Below are 26,077 nucleotides of genomic sequence, written 5' to 3' on the forward strand. Positions count from 1 at the left end.
TAACTAATGACTCATCAAGAGTCTATCAGGTCAAGAAGATTGCAGAGATTTGTGATGTTGGCAAAAATGTAAAGGTGTCTAGCAAGTGTTTGAAATACTTTACTTGATGTTGTTGGTTAATGTCACTCAAAACCCTGTGGGTATTAGCATATTATCAAACATAATATTATCAAAGTAGTATTCAAGACCTTTTATAAAAATTAGGAATTCAGTTCTCAAGTTTTGAGTATTAAAACTTTTTTGTGTTAATTTAATATCAATATAGAGCAGTCTCTGATATGTTTCTTTTCCAATTATATAATCAGACATCTACAGTTATTTTTACTCTAGATTTTTTTGGTGTTTATTTCACTAACTTGAGGCAGTTTTCTTATTTTTCCTCTATACGTGTTCAAATTACAATGAAAATTGTATTTGCAATTAGTTTTTATGACTAATACTTGTCTCTTTTTATCTGTGACCAGGGCTTACTATTCTCCCGCTGTATTAATATTCCATCTAAGCTTTACAAGCTTTAAAGATTATTTTATTTTTTTAAAAGTCAAGTCAGGTTGTGTAGTCAAGAAATTGACCTGACAATTTAATTAGTCTTCCATTCTTTGCACTTCCAGGAGGAAATTTGGATTATCTTCCTCATTATGAATCTCTGAATTTTTCAATTTTATATTCAAGACCAAGCTGTTGTTCTGATGCCGTTATTCTACTCTCTAATTCAATGCTGATGCCATGAGACACTTCCTCTCTAAACTGTCCTAGTGATTTGTTCCTTTTTTCTGTCTTGTGAGCGAATCCATGCATCCACATAACTGCTCAATGAACTAAATTTGGTTTAATTGATAGGAGATAGATAAACTTTTTTTTCCTAGATTAAGCAGTAGATTAGAAAAAATGTTGCCATCTTAATTTTAGATCAAGTTTTGCCTAGAATCTTCCCAGTCTGGTTTATCATGTATATCACACATACTTACATCAGCTTAAATGAGGGAAAACTATAAGGCAGTATTATAAAGATCATATTGAGACAGAAGGAAGAGCAGTTATGCTGTTTAACATCAGTTTAAACTGATCAAATACTTGTGATAAGATATATTGCAATAAATTAATTTTGGGATATTGCAGATCTTTAGGTAGTATCTTTCATATCAAAGGATCCCAAAACTGTCACATAAAGGTGTTACTTTATCTGCTCTATGTAATAAAATACAGTAAAACAAAATATAATGATGGAATTTGTTAAACCAATTAGTAATATATAGTAACAGATGGCACTTCAGGATCTGATAATGATTTTCGTGTCTAATTAAAAGTTTAATCTCTTTGTTCCAAAGAGGTTTTAATCCAAACACAAATATTGGTATTCAGTAGCTTACTGTAAGGTGAAATGATGGCTACTTGAAAGGCAAGTGTAGAATAGGCAGTGCCTTCACAGCCCCTACATAATAAGACATTGCACAGATTGGACATAGACCTTTTAGCATCCAGTTTAGAAATAGGTATTTCATGTAAATTTAGACTTTGTGGTCACATCAGTATGACAGCTGACAACAGCCAGTAAATACAGAGGTGGTTCTCAGCACCGTTTTATATAAAACTCAGTAGGTATTGTCAGATGATCCGTATGAAGCATCCTAGGCAAGAAAGAATGACAAAGGTATTTTTGAGGAGGAAGAGAGTCAAAATGGTGTTGGATGGTGGATGAGGGTTCCGCGTGTTGGAAAGAAATCAGTTGTTATAAAATCAAGGACTTCAACTGTTGCAGTATTTCCTTAATTTATAAATGAGAATGATTTTGTAAATGGTTTATTTATATTCATTTATGGAAAAATAATAAATGTATTCTAGGTCACCACACTGTTGGTTTTACTCAGTGAAAGTGAAATTGTTAATGTTGGGAAGCAATGGCTTACCAGTGAGCATCCTGGTATTTGGGAAGCTTTCTGATGTGACTTCAGTTCACTTAGCCTTCTCTCTCAGACCTGAACGCCCCACTAGCAGTGGTTGTTGGGAGTGATGGTCTCTTCAGGTGAATAAACACTGTGCAGGGAATAAACTGAAGACCCAGAAGTGTTTCCTGTTGTGATATAATATGTAGGAAATGAAGCTAACGTACATTAGAACCTATCCCCTGTGTGTATGTAGGTCACTAAATTGTTTTTACTTTTTTTTTTTGTTTGTTTTGGAACTAGGGAGACACATACTTAACATGTTGTATAAACTTACTACTGAGGCACAGGCATTCAAAATGCCCCATACTTTAGAAATCATGCTGATGCAGAGAGGACAATAATCAGCACAATTTCAGGAGGACTGTTAGCAGGTCACAAGCCTTGTTGATCTGCAGCTTAGGGCACAAGCAATCAATAGGCTTCTCTATGGCTTCATACTGGAAAGGCCAGTGAGTTGTCCATCCAGAGAGCCATAATGGAAAGCCAAGACAGTCTGAAAGGAAGGGGTGACATAGACTTTGGTGCCAGCCAGCACTCTCCCTAGGTCTTAAAGTAAAATCTGCTACAAAGATTAGACCAGGTGAAGACCTCTGCGACTTTCTGTATGCTGATGAAGCTGCTGCCTCAGCAGTTGTGAAGCAGCTGCAGATCTATATAAGGAAAGAGCAGCCAGTAGATGTGCATGCTTACGGTGCAAGTATGATCTCCCAGATGTCTCTTCAGTTGTTAAGGAGAATGCATTAGCATTTTGCTTTGTGAAGAAGGTGTAACACATGTTTTCTGAAGTGCTGTAAAATAAATTGTATTAAAACTGATGTCATATGAAAATTTATTTTGCTTAATTTTAAGTGGAGCTGAGGGATGGCAGTCCTCACTGAACTTCAGTTCCTGACATCAAGTCAGTATCAATACTGGGGGAGAACCTTGTCTCATTTTCTAATAGTTTTCATATCTACATTTTAGTTTTCTAACTCTTTTGCTTAGAATGCTCTCTATGCTGATGGACATGTCTGCTACACAAATGGATTCTTTTTTACGTATGTAGCAGTGAATTGTTCATTTTCAATGACAGACAAAGAGTGGGCATTGAGATATTACCAGTTAGAGAAAGGAATTTAGTAATTATAAGGGATGTTACAGGTTAACATAATACTTTAAAAAATCCAGTTAGAAATATACTTGACCTGACACTCCTGGAGATAACTGTCATAACCAGGATGGTAAGGAATGAGGAAAAGCAAGATCTCACATTAGTCTAGGTGCAATTGAAATGAGATCCCGTATTCTTAAATAATCATTTGATAAAATTTACTTAGCTGTACATTTGTGATTTTACTTAAAGGTTTCTCTTTTGAAAACATACACTATCATATACTTTTATGAAGTTAGCACTGGCTCGCAAAAGAAGCTGCTTTTGTTTCCTTTTAAACAGAATCTTCAAAGGTAGGAAGGAACATGGGGCATGGGCATGAGCTTCTTTCCTTTCTGCTATCAATACTGGTTAACAGTTAAGAGGTTGCTTTATTTTGTGAAAACCAAGGCAACCAGATCCCTCTCTGGGATAGCAGGGAGGAAGTGAGTTGGAAAATAATAGTGAGGATTCTTCTGTTTACATTTTATGTAACTTTAGTGTGGGATCACTCAGGTTTCTTTCTACACTATGAGGTGCTAATCAATTATATTTCAAATGTAATTTTAGTTTACTGAATCTTGACATCTAATCAATACTACTTTTGATTTATCTAATCAAGTTTGCATATTGTAACTTGAGTAATATATGGATTGGCATTTAAAGAGTGAACACTTCTTGAATTTCTTTGCGGATTACACTTCTCTGTGTGTGTATAGCATAGACAAAAGGACTGTAGTCTTTCAGCCGCATTCACTGACAAAAATAGTATTGCAAATACTGTTTTTTCTAAAGAGGGCTAGATTACCTGAGGGTACGGGAGTTTTTCTTCAGTTATTACTATTTTATGGAATCCTAATAAAAGGTTAATATACTTTTCATTACAAGTATTTAATAGTGTAATACTAGTAATGTGGAAACAGGGTTTTTTGTAGTGTTTTGGTTTGTTGGTTTTTTGGGTTGTTTTTTTTTGTGGTATAGGAAAAACATACTGTGTACTGTAGAGTGTGATTCCTGAAGCTACAACATTCTATTCTGCCATGATGATATCAATGAAATCAGTGTTAAGAATCTCACTGAACTGAAAGAAACCAGACTTTACTGAGGAACTAATTTTTTAACCCATACTGTCAAAGCGAAGCTTTTTCATTTTTTCATTGGAGACATTACACTATATTAGTTAATGATGTTTGTTTTCCTTTTCCATATGCTATTCTAATGACTTGCTTTATCTAATGTTTTAATGAATTAAGGACAATTCTTTTTGGTGCTACAAAGACCTTGTAAGCAACTATAAAGTTTAAAATATATAGTTAGAGTTAATGTTGTAGGGAACTGAAAATAAAGCAATATTTTTATTATATAGAAGAAAATTGAAATTTTATTGAAAATAAACCTGTTTTTCTTAACACTGAGCACAGATATATGTTGTCAAATTTCTTTAAAATGTCTATTTTTTGAACAATCAGTAATTGATCAGTCAACAAACACTATACTGTATGTTAAAGTGTGGAGAGCAACCAGTTGCTCTTCTTTCAAATCACAGGCATAAAACTATTTTCCTTGCATGGTAAATTAAAGAAAATATGATTTTTCCAATAGGAAGAACTCTGTAAGCAATAACAGTCTTTAGTAATTCAGGTTATTTTAATTTGTAACTTGTATGGGTGAATTACATAAGAAATTTATTCATAAGGGACTTAAACCACTTGCCTACTCTGATTAATGACTTAATTTCTTACGGCCTGTTGGCATTAGCAATAATGTGAGCATTATGTGAGCAAGGGGTGTTCAGTTGGACTCTCATTATTTCGGTTTCCTCCTTGCAAAACGAGTGCAGTGTGTTGTTCTTCTGCATCGGGAAGCACTTATGGAAATTTATCAGACTATGACATCCCCAGAAAATACAGTCTTTGAATTAATGAGTAAATACCTTTTGTAGATGCCTGTGTATTTTGACTACAATGAAGTGATAGCTGTTGTTTCTTTCAGCTCTCCATTTCAGGGACTGTTACTTGCTTTTTTCCAGTGAACTGAAATGTTGTGTTATTTTTAGTAAATTCCTCCAATCTCAGTTAGTCTATTTCTATGATTAAATTCTCATGGAAGAAAACAGTCCGTGGATGCTACAAGAAACTTTACCGTGATCCCTGATCTTCACAAATAATAAGCAGACCTTTTTCACTCTTCCAGTCATACTGGAAATTATTTTTAATGAAGGATAATGACGGCAGGTAGCAAAATCTGAAAGTTAGTTGAAACACTGCCAGAAAACAGGTGGTCTTAATACCTCGAAATAAATCTGTCTATAGTATTTACTAAATTAGGGACTGCGTTTAATCAGTGGCATATGGTTTTCATAGTGTTTTAATAATTAGCATAGTTCTTACACAGTTGTTCTAAGAGAGATTGCCTGGGAATGGCCAAGGGATAACATGGGCCAGAGACCATTTCCAGCTGCCAGATTGAGCAAGGTCCCTCTAACTTTGTGTGAGAGGGGGAGAGTTCATCTTTATGGATATGAAAAAAGCTGTTTCACGGGCCTTTGTCCATTTTGTGTATTAAGATAAAGCCTCAGTGTCTCTCAAAAACCATGTCAGTATTTTGCTAACAATGTGCTGCTGCTATCCTTATATCAGCTGTGAATAAAAAGAGCTTGCATGTGTATAGGAATAAACTAGAGGTTTGGTTTCTTTCTTTTAATCAAACTAGGAAAGAACTGCTTGAACTTGATTTTGTTTATTGTAAAATGCTGGTCTGCTGGTTGTGGGTTGCTGGTCTGTTCAGATTCTCTGATCAGCTTGCTTGGCTGTGCTGGCTAAAGCCAGGGCAGGGCTAAATTTGGCCATGAGCTTCAAGATAAAGTGGTGCTTCATTATAGGAGGAGGAAAAAGTCAAGGTTAATTTTCTTCATTCTCTGAGAAAGCAGTATGACACAACTTGTGTCTCTACAACTGTAGTCTTAACCCTCTGAGGGACAGGGTGATAGTTTATCCATCTGCCTTTTGGAAACAGCTGCTGCTGAACACTTGCACAAAATGGACACAGTCAGTGTCAAGGAGAGACCTACTGGGCATGAATTCAAAATATGCTGAGGGTGGTCCAGTAATCAGACAGTGTGGATAATCATGTAGCATTGCCCAGCCCTGTGCACTAGCGCTATTTAGTTCACTGGTGCAGACATAACCACATAATACATTTCAGAAATAGACTTTTCTGGTAACTAGATTGATTCAATTTCCATTCTTTTTGCATAGAAATATATTGTGTTCACAATACCAAGAGAGAAGGAGAGAGTGGAAGAAAGACAAAACCAGTCCCATGACTCTCTTCTGTAATAATCTGGTATCACATGTAGGAATCAATATTAATGCTCTGTCTCTACAAACTAACGGCATGAGGAGCACTTACTCTCTTATATGTTGCTTTTAAGTCAGTCTATCAAACATTAATTTAACTATACAGTGAAAAATATTCTTGGAGAACAGTGCTTTTGTATTTGGATAACATGAACCCTCATCACATTTTCAGCTATTGCTCCTCCTCTGTTTAATCTCAGATTCCTGAGATTCCTTTCTTTTGCCAGCAAGAGCTTTTCAGAGGGGAAAATTTTCTAGGATTCATACTAAAAAGCAAAATAAATAAAATTACTGGAATGTTCGGAAACCGTGTGTGTGTGTGAGTGAGTTTGTTTTATTTTGCTGTGGGTTTTTTTGCATTTTATTTTCAATAAGGAGGGCAGTTCTTTATCTTTTTAGGACACAATTCTTGGTAATTTCTAAAACTTAGAAGTTTTGTGTATACACAGAAATAGGAAGATGCAGGTAATGTAAGACATATATAAAGAGAATATATTTTGTCACTTAGGTCATGCACATTTGTTGGATACTGAAAGTCTTTGTATTACAGTTTTAGTGACTATGACGAACTGTAAACAAAGTGGTGTTCTGATTTTTAAGGCGGCACTTCTGTACTTGCTCAGGGAATGTATTTGACAGTAAGATATACTGATGCTGCTTTCTCATACATATCTTAGTCTGAAACATTTTGAAAGAAAAAAGTTTGATAGGCAAATATTCACCGCATTCAACGTTTGCCTCATTTGTGCTTGAGCTAGTGTTGGCAGGTGTTTATTGCTATTCTTTTCTAGTTGAGATGAATATTGATTCTAGATTAAAAAAATATAGTTTTCCGCAGCATGCAGCTAAATAATCTGCTAATGAAAATTAATCATGAGCTTGCTCTGCTAATGAAAATTAATCATGAGCTTGCTCTGCTGTTACTCATAACCGGCAGTTTTAGCAGAAATATTTCATTTGAAATAAAAGCATCAAGAGTGACCAGAGATTTGGCTGTCCCAAGTAACTTAATCCTGCAAGAATAAAAAAAATATAATAAACTAGTTATGTCATGCTTGTATAGTATCCCTTCTGATTTTTTTTTTCCCAATTCATTTTGTGTTGTAGGAGCATGCCAAACGAAGTGAAAAATGCTGTTGACAGATGTCCTAAGAAAACGTAGCTGTCATGTTACTTATCTAGGTACCTGTTTAGCCTGTTTAGAATTGTGGATAAAGTAAGTGTCATAATTCTGGAGACATTTCATTACTGTACAAAGAATAGCATGGGTTCTGGTATATAGATACTATGAAATGTGAACAACCTCTTGGGAATACACAGCAAAATGGAGATATGGTTTGTAGAGAGGTTGTAAGCTGGGGTTTTTCTGTTTTTTTGTTTATTCTCATGCAAACATGTCAAACTGAAGATAAAACAATGAAAGAAACTAGAAAGTCTGTAGTAGACATCGGTCTAATATCTTTTTCAAGATTATATAGTTCTCCAGGTACAAAATTCCATTCCTCTGACATTAACTCCAAAATACTTTATTTGCACTTTTCATTAAAGTCCTTCATTCTGAGGCAAGGTTAATGAAAATTACAAATCCCAATAGAAGTCTTAGAGGTGTTCTAGTAGGAATTTTCCTCTAACATTAATTTTCACCACTAACCCATTATTCTCTTTTCACCAGTTCCTTACTAATTTTAAAATTCTTGCAATAATTCACATAATCTCCCATTTAAGAACAGTTTCTAATGCCGTATTGTATCTTATGAATCCCTGAAATCTAGATAGGTGAAGCCAACTGTATTTTTTTTCACTTAAAAACTCAAGTGCCTTACCAAAGAAAGCTATCAGGATAAAATAACACAATTTACCTTTGATGTATTAGGGTTTTTTTGTTTGTTTGTTTGTTTTGTTTAGGTTTTTTTTTTGTTTGTTTGTTTGTTTTGTTTTGTTTGTTTGTTTGTTTGTTTTCCAGAATTCTAAAATGGAAATAGGAGAGCCTCAATAATTTTAATATTCTTATCTTGAAAACAATAGTTCCTGCTAATTCCTGTTACTCAGGTTGCCTTGTTGCCTGCTTCATTAGTTACATTCAAAGAGACAAAGTTCAGTCTAGTTTTGGGAACATATTAACAGCTTTTAATTTCTACTCTGCTGTCTTTATTGATGAGCCTCAAGTTTTTTCTCTGAATGTCTGTGGATGAAGAACATTTGGTTTTATTTTATTCACAAAATTTATCTCTGCTTTTGATAATGCTTACTTTAGTCCTATGGTTTCTGATGCTAGAAATGTGTTTTTTCATATTAATTATGTAGTTAAGCTTCAAATAGTTTAGTGTCTTTCTCCACAAGTACATGGTTGTTGCTTAAGATAATAAGGATGTTTGCTTTAAAGACTGGGTCTGTGTCCCTGGCAATGTTTGGTCCTTCAAACTCTCAAGACAGCTGTGGGATGGTTTTCCATAATCAGGTCTTCTTCAGTGTCCTCATCAAAAGCATTTATGAAATAATTTCCTACCAATTCAGTGTCTTCCAGGTAAATAAAATGTTCACTGATGCCTTTGGAGACAAAGGGGTTTCATCCTAACTTACTATTTGTGCAGTAACATCAGGAAATGACATTTCCTGGGAAGGTTCATATTCACTTACTAGAAACTTTTCAAATATGTGTGTTGATTTTAAGAGTATAAAGCTCTCCTAGTGAGCTACTTAGTGCTGGGCCTGGTTCTGGGGCCCTACTTGCTTTGGCAAGATTGCAGTGTGCAGCTGTTCCAGCCTCCAGAACAGGTGGCTGCATCTGTGTGGGGCTGTGCTACCTCCTGTGCCATGCAGGATGGAGGCGTGGGCAGAGTACTCATTCATCCAGTGCAAAACTTTGCCAGGGAGTGTTGCAACAATTCAGCTGACAGTACAATGGTTGGTTAGGTGAGGGTTTTTTTGGTTGTGGCTTTTTTTTTTTTTTCTCTCTCTTTTTTTTTCTTCTGAAGTTATTTTGACCCACTTGGACTCTTCTGTCCATACGACCTATTCTTATTTTAATAATCTATATGTCTACATGACCTGTTTTTAGTTTTGTATAATTATTTACCTTTGTTCCTCGTTTCCTTAATGTATTTATAATTCAATAACTATGCTATAGTAACATTACCATTTCACCATGGCTTTTATTGTTATTCTTGCTTTTTTTTTCCCTCTTCTTTTTTTTTTTCCCCCCTTATGTGTATGTCCTGCACTAGTATTTCAAGCCCCTACATTATATTGTCTAAGCTGATGGTATAAGCAACCCTTTAACTATTTCTCTTGACAATATATTTTTTCTCAGAGAGATTCATTTCAACACTTCCCATAAGTGTACCAGTGACCTAAATCCTTTCTCAGTGCTGGTTAATAGAGATCTAGATCCTTTAGTTTTTCCATTAAGTTTGCTAAACTGTCTTTCTTCGAGATATTCAGATCATTTCAGACTCTTTTTAGTGAATGTTTTCTATTAGTTAATGAATTTTAGATATTCTTCCCTAGATGACATTTTACTTCTTTATTATATTGTGTGCCTCATTTTTCTAGAAAGTACTAGAATTCCAGCAACGTCCACCTTTTATTGATTTTATCTGTTTCTTTAGGTAAGAATATTGATCTTTGATTTCTGTTTTTTTGTTAGGAAAAGTAGGGGAATTTACTCTGCTCCTTTAGGAATCCATTTTCTTATAACTCAGAACCAATTGCACCACTTTTTTAAACTGAATATATGTGTGTATGTATATGTGTTTATATAGAATTTAGGTAAATGGAAATTGCTGTGTTAAGAACACAGACGGTTTAAATTTTTTTAAACCAAGACTTTACCAATCTCATTCAGTAATGACACTGTTCGTGCCAATGGTTAGTTCTTATGTATTATTAATCATTAATATGGCACACACAAAATAACCTTTAGTAGTCATAACATAAATAAACTGTGAATATAGAACAGATCAGAGCTAATGGCTACAGTGCTTGATGGTGCTAATAAAGGTGAGGTGGCCTGAGAGATTTTTGAGAAATCTCAACTCAAACCAGCTTCTTGTCTGTCGTCTTCTTTCTTTTTTACACCTACTTTCTTATGCTACTTATGCTACTTTTCATGTCCCCCCTCCAAAGCAGCTCTCAGCTGCTTATTGTGCTGCTTATCTTGATTTTGGTTTTGTCAGACGTTCCTCATAAGTGTTTGGTAGGATATCTTGCCTATTTGCACTCTTGTGCTTAGCTTTTTAGTTCTTTATCTTGCAAATTCTGTCAGTTGGTTGGCTCATGTGCTTATCTCTGATTTCCCTTTGTTGGTCACATTAGTCACTTATGAAAAATACTTGTACATTTTGTGGTTATGTTAGTACAATGTTACAAAATATTAATATACCATTGCTGTACAATTTTATTGTGCTTGTATTTCAGTTCAAGGCACTCTTTTAGTATTTTTTTATAGGAGTCCTTGACTTTTTAAAATTTTGTAATAATTTTTACACATTTCTAGTATAGCACCTGCCCTTCTGCTGTCTGGATTTACTGCGTAAATTGTCCCATTGCTATTTTTTAAACAAGACTTGTTTTTTCTAGAGCTGTTGTGAATCTGAGGACATTGCCCTTCTGAGTGTGTGTAAATGATCATATGGGTTGTTCTTTTACAGTATTCTTGTCCTGTGTCGGATTCTTTTTTCCCACCTTTTTGGGAAAATTCTTTCCTCTCTTATCCTTAGTTCTCAGATCCCTCTCTGAAGTACTCTTAAGATTGATGTAATCATATCTGGTATGTAGGCTCAATCAGGCTTAATTCCATTCCTAAATAATTTTCATCAGGTATCCACCGAAAGAGAATGTATGCATTGGAGACATAAGCAACTGGTGCTCCAACTTTTGCCGTTTTCTCCATTTTTAGAAACCACTTCTACTCTCCTTCAGTAATATTTCTTCATTTTTATAGATCTTTTAAAAACAAACAAAAAATCAAACCAGATATTCCACCAAGCTTCCTGAGCACTCTTGCTTTGTCCTGTTCTGATAGTTGAGCTCTCTACTGCTCTACACCACACTATTTCTGCACTATTTAAGATGTCAAGCAGACAGTATTTCCCACATAAAAGAAGGAGAGTTGAAGGAGAGTTAAAAGGTAATTAATGTAGAAGTCCATTACAGAGAGTTTTTGCTTTAGTAAACCTTTGACACTGAAGGTTTGAAAGATGGCAGTCGGTGCTTTGTACAAAGTTTTAATGCTAGAGAGTTACTGAGAAGTCCTTCCTATGTCCCGCAGACAGAGCAGTTTATATTCTGGCCTATGCAGATCTCAGCTATGAAATAAGGACCTCTAAGTGAGATTTGACTTTTAATGTTGTTTTAATAGATGACTCACTTCTGAGACAGTAGAAACAAAAGCCCTAGTAAAGTATTAGTAGATACAGCTGTCAATCCCTTTTTTGCTTTGGTCCTTTTTCATAGTTTCACATGTGATATAGAATTCAGTCCAGAAGTATTTGAAATATTTCATTATATTACTCACAAGGTGACGCCTCTGCTTTCTAGTCAAATCCCCTAATATGAACCTATATTTAAGCATTAAACTCCTGAATCATCTTCTGAAACTAAGATCACTGGATAGCTAATGCTGAGTAGGCTAGCAGGTCCTCTGACAGTAGGCACCCACATACTTCAGTGTAGGCATGTGCTTACATGCTTTAGTGCATATGGTAGTATGTGTTCAGTCACATGATCAAAACTCAAGAGTCCTAACCTCTATGGAGACGATACATCCTGTTTAGTAGCAATGGCACAACTGTATTACAGGGCCACATGCTTAGAGGTGAAACTCACTAAAGGTAAATAAAGTTTATGAAAATAACTGTGAACAGAAATTGGGATTTTCTACCACAAATAGTATTATTTGCTTCTGACCTTGGCTTGCCAGCAATTTTGGAATACATCACGTTGTGTTGCTTGATGAGTAACTTTACCAGATGAGGAGAGTTGCTTTCCTTGTGAGAGGTAAGATTCAACATATTTTTCTTTGAAAGTCTGGTAGGTATTTTCAGAGGGGGGGAAAAAAAATAAATACATAAATAATAATTTTTTATATATATATATATATATATATATATATATATATATATATATATATAGTGTGTCCTGTACTATTAATCTCAGTTACTTTGTGAATAATGTTAAATAATCCTGGAATGTGAGTTCTCTGTAATTAAGCTGTCTTCTCCAGAGTTAGGTACTCCCTTTAAGATTAAGAACTCTAGGAACAAAAATATCTTCAAGTACGCATTACTTCAAAGCCAACAAAGAGGAATTAGTTAAAAATTGTATGATTGCATGCATCTTCTCAGGTCATCAATTGTTTTGTATATTTCATTGAACTCTGATATAGTTTAGACAATCCGTCCTGGTTCAGCTAGGATAGGGTTAAGTTTCCCCAGCAGAGAGGGCGAAGGGATCTCCAGCCGGGTTATTCATACCATGCTGATGTCAGGTCTGGGTGCAGGAGCACAGGAACTTTTTTCTTTGTGGCTTTGGTGATGGGGAGCACGCGAGCGAGCTGTCTGTAACCATTGTGGTCTTTCTCTGTTTATCTTTTGTCTTGTTCACTGTTATTACTGTTTGTTGTTGTTATCATTGCTACTGTTGTTGTTCAGATTGTTATTTATCACACTATTGTATTAAATTTCTTCTTATTTTAACCCGGGGTTTGTGCCTCACTGCCAGCCTGACCAGCTGAAGGTGGGGGAGGGACAACGGCAACCTGGTCTGCAGTCCCAGCAGGACTGAAACCAACACAGCCTTTTTGGCACCCAACGTGGGGCTCGAACCCACGACCCTGAGATTAAGAGTCTCATGTGTGACATATTCTCTAAAAGTGCAGCTCACCCTGCAGTTGGAGATTTGCATTCTTTGCCAGTGTAGGAGGTTGGACAGGCAGAGTGCAGAGATGGCTGTAGAGCTAAGCATGTTATTCAGCTGAGTGATCAAAGGGACATCAATTTGGGAAACCAAGATTGCTATACTGATATCCCTTGTTTTGTTTTGTTTTGTTTTGTTTTGTTTTCAGCAAGTTCTGTTCAAGCATTTTGCTGCCATTTCTGAATCCCCTCTAGACAGTCTGGTGATATTTCACCTTCAAGAGCCATTCCTGAAGAGGACAGATTCTCTTCTAGTGACTTTATTTCACTGTTGTTAACATACTCAGGACTGGTCTCAACTGATGCATGTTAATGAAATGTTTCATATACAGTGGGATTTAGCAACCTTAATGTCACGTTAAATGTCCTGTGATATATCTCATGGCCAGAGGAGTGCTTCAGAAGATCTACTGTAGAATCCAGTTTAATATCTGATTGTCCCATTTGGATGTCATTAGATACCTATATTTAGCCAATTTCACCCACAAAATTTTCTATTTCTGAATGTCTGTCTAAAAGAAGATGGTGGCTAACCACTAATGTCCATTTGCCCTTTCAACCGAAACTCTAATTTCTCTAATTCTCTGACAACTTTTCTCTATTACAATACTTGTCAGAATTTATTACCCATGTTGGACTTATTTTTTTCTGCCGTTGAGCTGAATGCTTGCAAGCCAAGAATAATTTGGGCTCTTACACATCACAACCAGTCTAGTATAAGGTAATTAATTACACATTACATCAAGAAGAAAAGTTGGATCTTGGATTTCCAGGAAATAATGTATAGGAGTAAGAAAAACTCCTGGTCAAGTTTGGGATCTTAAGCTCATTAACAGAAATAAATAATTAAAAAATACAGTGGCTTAATATATTGTGTTGTGTTCCACTGAATGTGAATCCTGTAGCTTTGAAGAAAAAAGCTCTGAAAACAAAAGCAGAAAAGGTGACAGAATGAATTAAAAATGACAACAGCAATTGGGGATTAGTATGGCAATAATAACTTCTACATATCTCAGTGTCTAACCAGAACCTTAATACTAGAAAGAAACACATCAGGATCATGCATACAGAGCAACACTGCTGTCATTCCTACTGGAACTATAATTCATAAAGCTATCAATGACACTTTCTCTAAAACCAGCTAGAGACCAATTATCCCAGTAGGATATTGAAAGCAAATCTATCTTCTTGCTCTGTGACTGCAGGAGAATTGTTAAGGGTGAGATCAATAGAAGTGACCCAGAAAAAGATAGCAGAGGTGAAACCAGAGAATTTAGCAATGAAGAAATTTCTTAATTCTGAAGAAAAAAGCGTGAAAACAACAGAACAGTTAGGGCTGTGAACCTATATTTTTGAAGGATAAACTCAACAAAACTAATATGGTGTCTGTTCTGTGGAGGAATTGCAGGCCTGCGTGTGAAACATCAGGTCATTGATACATCCCAGATGCTAACCAAGAAGCATCAGCCTTGCTCAGGGGCAGCTGACAATTCATCTGTAATTGATTTACACTGTGCAACATGGGTAGTTCTGTATTTTTGTTAGTTTTCTTGGTAAATTCTAGCTGTTACTGTTTGTAGTTCCTCTGGGGTGACTGGAGAATTCTGATACTTACCAGTTGTATTACAAGGGCTCAAACAGGGAGGGGTAAAAACGGTATAATTTTTGAGCCATTTCTGTAATTCCTGCTAATACTTTGACCCCAACACTTGTTCAAGGACTTTGGGGTATATCTGAGGACTTTCTTGTCAAAAGCAAGAAGATTTCTTCCCTTGGAAGATGGTATCTTGTTGTGAGGAAAAACAAAACACCTGAATATGGAATAGAGGGAAAGGCTTCCTTGTGGTTTTCCTGTTTTTAATAATGAATTATTCATGAGTAGTTTAAAGTGAACAAGGTGTTTTAAGAAAGCTAACAACTCTTCTCTGTAAATGAAGTTCAAATACAACTATACTTTACTGGTACAATTTACAGTACACTGAGAGATGCTCTATCTCACATGCTTTAACTCATTAGTCTTCCACATATGGCATACACTTCCCATGTCAGAGATCTGTAGACACTAAAGCCAGTCAAGTAAAATAATATCAAATATGTAAGTTTACTTGCAGTTTTTACATGTTATACATAAATTCTGTATATGGTTTCGCATTAATTAAGAATCTGCCTGTGTCATTGAATTTTCTGATAGGGTGCTTATAGGAATAATGTGGTTTAATATACCTTCAGTTACCTTTTTAGTGGTTGACATGTTAATTAGGATCATTAACTGTGAGATTAGATAGGTGATGATAGCTATGAAAAGTCAAAATGTTTCATGAGATTTTATCAATATAGTGCATATTTGAGAATGGCTGGTAATGCATATAAATGAAGAAAAGTATTCTATAAAACAGATGTAGTTCTAAATTTGTGCAAGATCAAGACTAGTTTTAATTTTTTGAGTATTTTTTGTGTGTTCTGAACAGTTTCTTTCAGAATCAATACTGCCTTATTTAGCTATGGCAGTAATTCATCATTGTACTAAAATCAACAGGTTTTCAGGTTAGCTCATTTTCCCAAATTTAGCATGAGATAGGAAATAATGAATTACTCCCAAGTTAGTTACAAGCCTTGAAAATACCATTGCTGTAAAGTTAATTATTTCAATTAGAGTTCCATTTTTGAACAGCTGCTTAAAAATAAAAATGTATACCTTACTGTAGTATTGACTTTATAGCTTTGCCAGGATGAATATCATCTCCATGTCCTGATGCAAGGGACAGTCCAATGCCTATGCTGTTGTCTGCTTACTTAAGTATCATGTGAAGAAAAACATTGTTATCTGATCATATTCAAAACTTTGTTGTTCTGTTTCAGTGAAGGCTGCTGAACTCTCAGGCTTCTGATATCTTCAGTGGAGACTCACAAGACTGTTTGACAGAAAACATATTTCTCAGCTCTTGGTTAGTCATCGATTAGTAAGTAGCCTCTCCTATTTTCATAGTTTTCATTCACCTCCAGTGAAGTGTTTGTGTTGTCTTAGGGGAATAACATTTTAAAAAATTAATTCACCATTATTTTCCCTTTCTTTTCTATAAAGGCAATTTTCTCTAATGTTAGGTGCTCCTTTGGAGACTATAATATATTTAAGTCAGCGTTTATAAACTTAAGTTATATACATAAGCAAAAGAAGGAGCATTTTCTTAGTACTCCTGTTCAGCATCTCAGAGTGTTGTTCAGTGACCTGGATTACTCCCAGAGTGAGAAGCATAAGCAGGAATAAGAATTAGTGGATCATCTGTTACAAATGTATTCCTCCATTAACATGATAGAGGTGGTCAAGAATGGTATCTATCTAGCAATCAATTACTAGAGTTGGTAAATCCAGTTAAATGGTACCTAAACACCTAGGTTGTATTATTATCTTCTCAACTGATTTTTGGATTGCCTTATTTTTCTTACTATTTTACATACTTTGATCTTCATACCAATATGGTCTTTAACTTTTTTAATTCCTTTAGGAAAATTGTAAACTACTGATTTAAAGCACATGCTCTTGTGGTCTTGCATATTTGTTGTCTGGCATAATATTTTTCTTTTCATTCTTTTGCTTTGTTTCTAAATCTAAAGAAGTAAAACTGATCTGGTGGGAAAGCAAGAAGATTAAGATTTGAAGAAGAAAAATTGTCGGGAAAAAGCCCCCAAGCTGTAAAACTGCAAAATGAGGGAAAACTATCTGTAACACTTGAATGGTACTTAGAGATTATGCTCAGAAAACAGACTCAACCTTTTAAAAATTATGCTGGTTGAGATTATAGACTTGATGTAAAATCTGTCACTTCTCATCAAAACATAGTGATTGGGTTTTTTGCCCTAGAAAATATGTTATTTTAAATTTCGATAAAAACCCCAAACAGGCTGGGGTTTCAACCCCAGGCCCCAAATTAAGGTTGACATCTGGGTGATTCCCACAGCCCTTCTCAAAGGGGGGGGGAGTTTACCTTCAGGCTTCCCTCCAGGGTGGGGCCGGCCTGGCAGGGAGAGCTATTGGGTAAATGAGCCCCAGGTGTCGGCATTAAGTAACCAAAGGTCAGGTGTCCCACTGGGGGATAAAAGCTGGGACCCCTTGCAGGCAGGGGCAGTGTCTGTCTGTGAGGTGGATGCACTGTGCAGAGTTTCCTGTTGGGGCAGGACCTCCTGCCTCCCTGGGACTGGGCTCCAGTCAGGTCTGGCCTTTGTAAGTGTGGGCTGTGTGGAGATTCAGTGTGTGGCTTCCTTGGTCTGATGTGTTTGGCTTGTTGACTTGGTTGTTTCCGGTCCCTTTCATGAGACTGCATTTCACCATTTATTCCACCCACTGTTGGTTGTGTGGTGTTGTTGTTGGGGTCAGTGGGATTGATGTCAATTATGTATAATCTGACTTGTTTGTACCCCCAGTGCTCACCCATGTACTGACCCTTTTGTATCAAATACAATTTGGTTATTGGTTCATTTTTAAGCTGGCTGTGTCCTTTATGCTAGGCCTGATCATTGGCAAAACACATGCAAACAAACAAAGCAAAAACCCAAACTCTAAAACCACTAGTTATTTGACAGTTACCTCAGCCTGAGTTGCAATATTTGAACTGGTCTCAAAACTATATATTTATATTTACAAAAAATTTTTCTGCTCCTAAAAAAATCACAATCCCTGAAAACTAACAATGCTTATCTATTTATTTGCTCTTTGGTGAAATAGAATTACAGTTCTAGTGGTTAAAATATTTTCTAATTACATAATCCACTAATATAATCTAAATTCAAAACTTAGTAATATCAAAAATAAAGATGTATTTCTCTGTGAGGAACAATTGCCAAGATTATTTATTTTAGCATTTTAGAGCTCAACTTGATCATGTCATTCATTAGTGTTTATTTTATAAAATAAGAGTGAGAATTATGTCCTCATGTTAATGTTCTTTTATTAATCTAAACCTAAGAAAAATAGATCTTGATTGATCTGATTGAATTGGTGGGAAGGATGGTGAATTTCAACTTTTAATTTAGTGAGCTCTTGTAGAAGAAGACAATATCTAACCTGAAGTTAAAAAGCAAAATTAGGTTTAAGCTCAGTGAAAAATAAAACAGGAATCAAGTATCAGACATCAAGGAAAGAAAACTAATTTTTTTTTATCAGATGAGTTATCTAAGCCACAGTCAGAATAGCTGTAAAAATGTACTAATTTAGTATGTCTAGGCTTTTATATTCCTCCAAGCCTTTAAATGCAGTCTGAATTATAGTTTTATAAGTTAAAATATTTTTTCTTATTTTATAGAAAATTAATGAAATTTCCAAGTGCAGAAATGTCTACAAGAGAGTGCACATCTATGTCCATTTAAAACATTAAATGTGTGTACTACACATAACTGAGTTAGAGGAGACCGATCCTTTAAGAATGGGAATGCTACAGGTGTTTTCTCAATGTCATTGAATGTCATGATGGTTTTTTTTCAACACTTTATTGAATAATTTTGGTTTGCTTCTATATTTTCTTTGATCATATAAGTGTAAAAGTGACAAAGCTTTTATAGGGACAAAGCCAGGTTTTTATCTGTTGTCCTGAATAAGCAAGAGTGATTGATACCAGTGAGCCACAGCTAAAGACATTGCTCTTTGAGTGGTGTTACACTGTACATAGTATCATTGAGTGGGTGAAAGTGTAACATGGAGAGGTGGAATAAAGATGTTCATTTATAAAAGACTCATCAGATGATACACTGATACATTCATGATCTCTTTAATGACTATTACAATGGTGTACACCTTCAAAGCCTTTGAAGAGCTTTAGCTGTGCATCTCCCTTTTATGTCAGCAGGAGACATGCTTTGCTCTGATAATATTTAGCTGACTTTCTTTCACATACTTCGTTACTGAGCAAATCAGAGCTTGATCACTTTTCCTATGGCATGCTATGCATTCTGAAAGTATGTTCAAGCACGTAGTAGAATCATTAAGTAGTGAAGCAAATTATGAGTAATCAGTGTAAGTTTTTTTCATATTATCTTAGCAGTTTCATTTATAGTTTTATGTACTAGCATTCTCTGAATGCTCAAACCCAGTTTTTCAGTATCTTACTGATACTACCATTTTATCCTTGGTTCATATATTCCCTTTCTTTTACTTAGAAGAAAAGAAGAAAATTTTGGGGGAGGGGGAACCTGGGTTTATGAGTTACAAAAAGAATAAAACTGTTTCTATCTGAGTTAGTGTAAAAATTTCTGTTGAATTTATTAGCTTTAGGACTGAGTTCTGTGGACTTGGTACTGTCCAGTGAACTGAGAGTGGATTGTATGTGCTCAGTAAAAACCTGTCATATCTGCTTTTAGGAAAGAAAAAAAAAATCTCTCACAGATATTTGCTGTTGTAGTAAAATTACTCTTGCATATAAGGTTATACTGATAAAAAGTAACATGTTGTACTAAAATATGAGAGAATAAAGCATCATTTGTACCACAGCAGGACTTGAAGCTCCTGATCTTAAAGGACAAGTAGCTTGTTGGCCAGAACTCAGTCATTTTAGTTTGAAGGCAAACTGGGCCATGAAAGAAATGGACGCTTTCCTTTGGTGTTGGTTTCTAATAACAGAAGTGTTGTTATGGTTATAAGAAATGTTATCAGATTTGTTTGAAGGGCCTCCACTGACCAGGAAGGATGATTTAGTCTAGACACAGCTATATTGACTTCCCTGCGGCAGGGAATGATCATCTTTTCATACAGGACAGTTTACAATTCTCTGAGATGTATTGGCTCCCATCTACTCTGATACATCCTGAAGAAATGTACACAGTCTAAAACACAAGATTCATTTTAAATTTAGGGGTGAATTGTGATTAGGTGCAAGCACTTGAACATGGGGTTTCATTTTAATTTGTCACAGGAGTGTGATAGGGCACTAGATAAGGAACTGGCACCTTGTATGTGAAAACAAATGAGGTGGAGATGTATATCTAGAAAAGAGTAAGTATCTTTAAAAATGTAGTAACGTCACAGAAGCATGGTGTGCTAAGGCTTAACTGATTTGTGATTAAAGGTTAGGAAATTAGTACTCACGTACTCACGTAACAGTGGTAGAAGACATGTCCTACCCAGAGTGGAAAACCAGCTAGCTTTAAAGTGATGCAGGCAGAGGAGATTTTTTTTTTTTGTTTCTTTCTGATGATACACTGCAAGATCCAGGCACAGTCCAAACCTGATCAGTTGATTTTACAAAATACATTAAGCAAATGAGCTTTTGAAGAGAATTAGCTAGTAGAGATGTATTTAAACTATGAGGAAATACACCCAGATAACCTCCTTTACAGTCTATTAAAAAATAAGTACTTAGAACATAGTTTTTGATTGGACTTTGGACCAAATAGTCTCTTTTGCAGAAGTGATAGATAGCATCTTTTATGCTTGCAGTCTAAGTTTTACCACTTTCCTAAGAATCATACTGAGAAATAAAGTACAATTTTAGATTTTGCCCCATAACCATTTATAAAAGGACTGAAAAATATGCTAATTTCTATAATTTACAAGCCTATAGATATAAAAACTTACACAATAAAATTATACTTCACTATTCGTAAATATCTAAAAATAAAAAATGGAAATGCCATTGAATTTACCAGTTGTAAGGTGCACTATTCTGCTGTTTAAACACTAACAAGATGCTTAAAATTAAGAGTTGGTTTTGTTCAGTGTTCTTCGTTTTTTTAATTAAGCAGAAAAGAACTCTGTATGTAGGAAGATGCTTTCATACTTGAAGTTTAACTTTTCCTGTAGAAATCTAAAATGAAAATAGTGTTTAAATGGTGAAATAGAATGGTAAATACTACAGTATACTCTTACTGTTGGTGTATCATTCCTTTCTCCTATATAATGACTCGTATTGAGTTGAGACTTTAACATCTTGATTCAGGTTATACAATTCTAAATAGATGTAAAAGGAAGGGGATTTGAGGTAGACATTCTATGAGAACTGGAGAAGATTTTGCTTGCAATGTGAAGCCAGACTCTGAGAATGATTAATATTTAGCAAGGCTAATGAAAATTTAATTCAACTAATTTAGGTAACAAAGCATCTCATTTTCTTTTGCACTCCCCGTATAAATGCTATTTTCATCTCTGTGGTGGTTCATATCAGCTAATTCCGGCACAACTACAGTTGCTGACAGTGGGGAAAAATGTCTTTGCTCTTACAAGTACTCTTTGAAGCCCACAGAGCAACATTGGCACAGACTGTTAGTAATAATTGAAATTACTTTTCTGGAAGTAACTTATCTCTTCCTAACACACCTTATATTTTTGTCTGCTGTAATTTTCTTTCTTGTGGCCCTTTCTGGAAATACAAAGAAAGCCATAGTGAATAAGTATAGAGTACGGGATTCATTAAAAGCTATTTGAACACTGTGCAGAGGATGTGCTGGGAAAAACACACAGAATTAATATTGATTTGTAATGTGTGTTAGGAGTGGGAGAACGATCCATTTCAGAAGTTTGACTTTGATTATTTAAAATATTCCTTCTGTTTTTACTGACAAAATATCTGCCCAGAACTGTGTGTTCCTATAGGACTGTGAAGAGTCCTCTACATTTTATACAATTTCTAGAAATGGATCAATAGAAACCTGTGTGCTTATTACAGGATGATAACTAGTGTCTTTTCAGTAAGAGGGCAGCAGGTAGACTGCTATTTGGTTCAGGATTTGGTTTATTTTCCTGTGAGATTAAAAATTGAATGCTCCTGTTAGAATGCATATTCAAGAGAAGAGGAATATGAGGGTGCTTTCTGCATTATTTGTGGTGAGTGGTATTTTGGGGTTTTCGTGTGTGTTTGTACAAATATCAGGTAAGTCCATCTAAAATCTTGTTAAGATAAGTCTATACTCTTGTGTGCTCCAGAAGTCCACAGGACTGTGCAAATTTCAGCAGAGAAAATACAGCAGTAAGAAAAACCAGACAGTGAAGTAGGTGAATAAGGTACAAAATCTGTTACTGTAGGCTTTTAAAGTTTCTACAGAATGTCATAGAACAGTGAATAGGATCAATGTCTGTACCTTTGGCTCCCACATTCCTTTAACCTCGGAAACAACTTTTTAAAAATATTTAGAGAAAGGTGAAATTTGGTTTATTAACCCAGAATATAAATTAGTGTATTTTTCATTATGTCCTTGCTCTTTCATGCTCTCTCTGGCATTGTAAGTCTTTGAATTCTGGACAGAATTTAACACAAATTCAGGCAAAGAGGGGCTATGATTTTTCCCTCCTGACACAAGGTGTAACTGCTGATACAGGACTGGGTCTCTTGGGATATAAGGAGTTGTCAGCCAAGAGGAAGGGAACTGAGCCATGTTGCACTCATATTAACTGACGGCTCAAATCATTGACCTAGTATTGATTTGGGACTATCCTATTACCACCATTGTATCTTAAATATGTAAGGGGTGGCTTCTATTTTTTTCTGTGCAACTTGGTCTGATGGCTCTGTTTAGTTAATAGATTAAACTGTGCTTTGACTTTATTTTAATATTTTTGTACTTTTTTTTTTGGTCAGAGTTGAGTTAAAGTGAGAGCATGGGAGTTTTCTGGGTTTTCTTTTTTTTTTAGTATATTTTGCTTCTAAAGGAGTACATAGCTTGAAGAGTCACTGTAAAATTCTGTAAGTTTCTGAGGCTTTCCATGCCATTTTTGCATAATCAGTTGATAAAGATGAGATGCACAGTGCAGACTAATGGAAGACACCTGACTGTTTGCAGATTCATTCATTATTAATCTTGTTCAGACTTCACAATTAATTATTATTTAAAACAAAGTACCCCTTGAAGGACTCCTAAACTGTACCTCATTATGATATTTGAAAATATTTTTGATAGATTGTATCAGCTTACTGTGATATGTGCTTAACCTTGTCTAAAAGTTGTGAAAAAAAATAATGTTTAGTCATATACATATGCTCATTAAAGATGTTAGGCTTTCATGACGTAAGTTGGCACCATCCAATGTTTAAATACTGGCTGCAAATTTGAATAAATAATCTTCCTTTACTTTGTGGAGAGTAATTACAACACATGTCTAGTGTACATACTTTTCTGATTTGGAATATAAAGTGCTCTGGCTCTTGTAATGTGAGGTTTCAGTGATGGGACAGAGAATGAATGGACAGAATTACCAGGATTATTTCATTTTGCTATGCTTTTTAGTTACAGATGTATACCTCATGCAAAATATTTTTAGACAGGATGAGATTTCCTAAGAGAGACTCAATCCAGGTTGCATGTAGAAGCCCTTGTGTGTGAAGATTTCCTAACCAGAGTCCTCTTGGACAACTCATTGGATATCTGCTTTTCTTGAGTCCAGATTCTTTTTCTCTACAGAGATTCCCTTTTAAAGGCAACATACAGCTTTAAGGCTGTGACCTAATTTTAAGTGTAACATATTTTCATTAACCCTCTATACTTAGTTTCTTCAAAATGCCTGTTAGAATTGCTTTATTTCTGTGTTCTTAGCATGCTTTAAGGGATACTCTATGGTAATATGCTAACCCTGAGCACTAGGACTTGACATAGTCACAAATGTAAGTACTTGACTCTTTGACATGATTTATCACGTATTATTTAAAAAATACTACCATGTAAAGTCAGTGGACCTTTTGGTTTACCTCTGTAACCATGTAAGGCAAGCAGCCCACACTGCTTGCATGTCCCTCCTCTGCATGAAAAGCTTCTGCATGCTTCCATTTTTGCTATAAGACAAAACTCAAACATGAATTTTAAAGACTGGGATCTGTACTACCTTACTCTTGTTTGGACATTTATTCCAAAGAAACCAGAGTAAAGCTGTACTAAATCAGAATGATAGCCTTTTGTTTTCCATTTTTATGGATGTAATTCACTTTATAAAGTGCTGTGTGGTATAGAGTCATTTGGTAAATACAGACATGCTCCAGCACTGATGAGCCCCCGTTTTGACTCCCAGGAGCAGATAGTGATTTATATAAGCTGTCACAGTATTAACTTTAGTAATGCTTTCTTCCTCAGTGCTTCGAGAATTAAGTTGCTTGGCTTTTGAATATAAAATGCAACGAGGTAGGAACTGTATTGAACGGCAGTATGAATTTTTATGTAATAAAAATGGTGTGTCAGCAGATAATGTTTGGAGAGCAGATTCCCCTAAAACCACTTTGGAGGATTTATTCATGTTTTTATCCTGTGCAGAATCATGGCCTTATAATTTAGTTTTCCCTCAGTTACATGCAAGGTCATTATCAAGAGGTTGTTCAATGAATCTTTGTATTTTTTCCAAAACCAGAAGACTAATTTTTTTTTTCCCCCTCAGAAGTTAATCAGAGTTACACTAATTCAGTTAATTGTTTGATTTTGTCTGGAAGATGCCAAGCCAGAAACAGTGGAAAATACTGAATACTTTTGTCAACATCATGCTCTTACAAAATCAAACAGTCCACATTAGTTAAAACAGATATTTTAATATATAAGGAAGAAAGGTACACTGCTCACTCCACAAACTGCATTTTTTACCATATCCTCACTGAAAATATAACTTCCCTCCATGTAACTTCAGTGGTGAATTCAGACCTATTAGTTCATGGACATTGTAACCAAAAAGTTCACAAGCAGATTTCTGCTAATTTTGGTTTCCTCAGTTTTTGTGTACTTAGTGTATTTGGAGACCCTGCAAATCTAAGATGTTTGGGAATCTGTTTGACAATCTAAGGTTGATTACATTGCTATTCTGAATTTCTTCATATCTAATTCATTGATAATACTTAGATGTTTTCTCTGAAGAATATCCCTTGTCTCTAGAATAAAATTTATTTTTTAATGATGTTTTCTGTCATAGGATTTTACTTGCAAAGAATGCCTTATCATATTTATACTTTCTTATACTTTATAGCTCTTCTCACCAAAAGTGGTTATTACTATTCTCTACAGTGCCACTACAACAGAACTTACTGATAGTAGGACTTTTATTTCTCATTATTTGTTTTTCTACTTTTCAGATATCACTTTCTAAAACATACTTTATCAGTGTGCTAACTGAAGTATTTGTCTCAGTGGTTTATAAACAGCAAAAAAAGGGAATCTGGTAGAAGGGGAAATCTTTGGCTTATTCTTCCTGTTGCTTGCCATGAATACTCTAAGGAAAATTTCCAGTCAACTTGTGAATGGGAAGAGTGCCCACATAGCAGATGGCCATGAGTGTAAGTATACAGAAAACCATGTCCATGCGTTAAATGTGTTTACTGAGGGCAGACTGCCCAGGCTCAAATTTTATGTATCTGCAACTTTTGTGCCAATGATTGAGAGGATGTGGTACTATTAGTCATCTTCTAAAGGAGTTTAACTTTGAGGAATAATAACATTTTTCTTACATAAAAAGTCTTCCATGAAGAAAACCCAAACTTTTTTAGTTTATTGCATGTAGGATTAACAAGGATTTTTAAAATAAATTTTAAAAATTCTTATGTAGGATATTTAAATCAGACAAAGAAGAAGTAAATGTATTATCATCTAACAGTAGATTAATTATTACATAAAATTAGCATAGTTGGTTTTGCCCAAATTGTCATAGAATTAATAAATGAAAGTGGGATTTGTTGGTTCCCCAGATTTTTTTCTGTTGAAAGACTGCTTTATGATCAGGTTGTATAATATTTATCTGTATCTTTAGGTTACTGCAGAGGAACTTGCTTTTTATATATATATATA

The 26,077-nt window shown here is 35.1% G+C and overlaps 1 protein-coding gene across 8 annotated transcripts in view; it reads left to right on the top strand.

Annotated features, from left to right (window-relative positions):
* The window catches only part of CDH18 (cadherin 18), a 578,978-nt gene that overhangs the window by 118,670 nt on the left and 434,231 nt on the right, over window positions 1-26,077 (top strand). For all 8 annotated transcript variants that reach the window (XM_026842284.1, XM_026842282.1, XM_026842297.1 and 5 more), the window contains exon 2: window positions 16,208-16,308. The gene's annotated coding sequence lies outside the window, so the exon portion shown is untranslated. The remainder of the gene's footprint in view (window positions 1-16,207; window positions 16,309-26,077) is intronic.

Source organism: Athene cunicularia, assembly GCF_003259725.1.
Source record: "Athene cunicularia isolate RWA chromosome 2 unlocalized genomic scaffold, athCun1 chr2_part1, whole genome shotgun sequence".
In the NCBI taxonomy this organism is placed as follows: domain Eukaryota; kingdom Metazoa; phylum Chordata; class Aves; order Strigiformes; family Strigidae; genus Athene; species Athene cunicularia.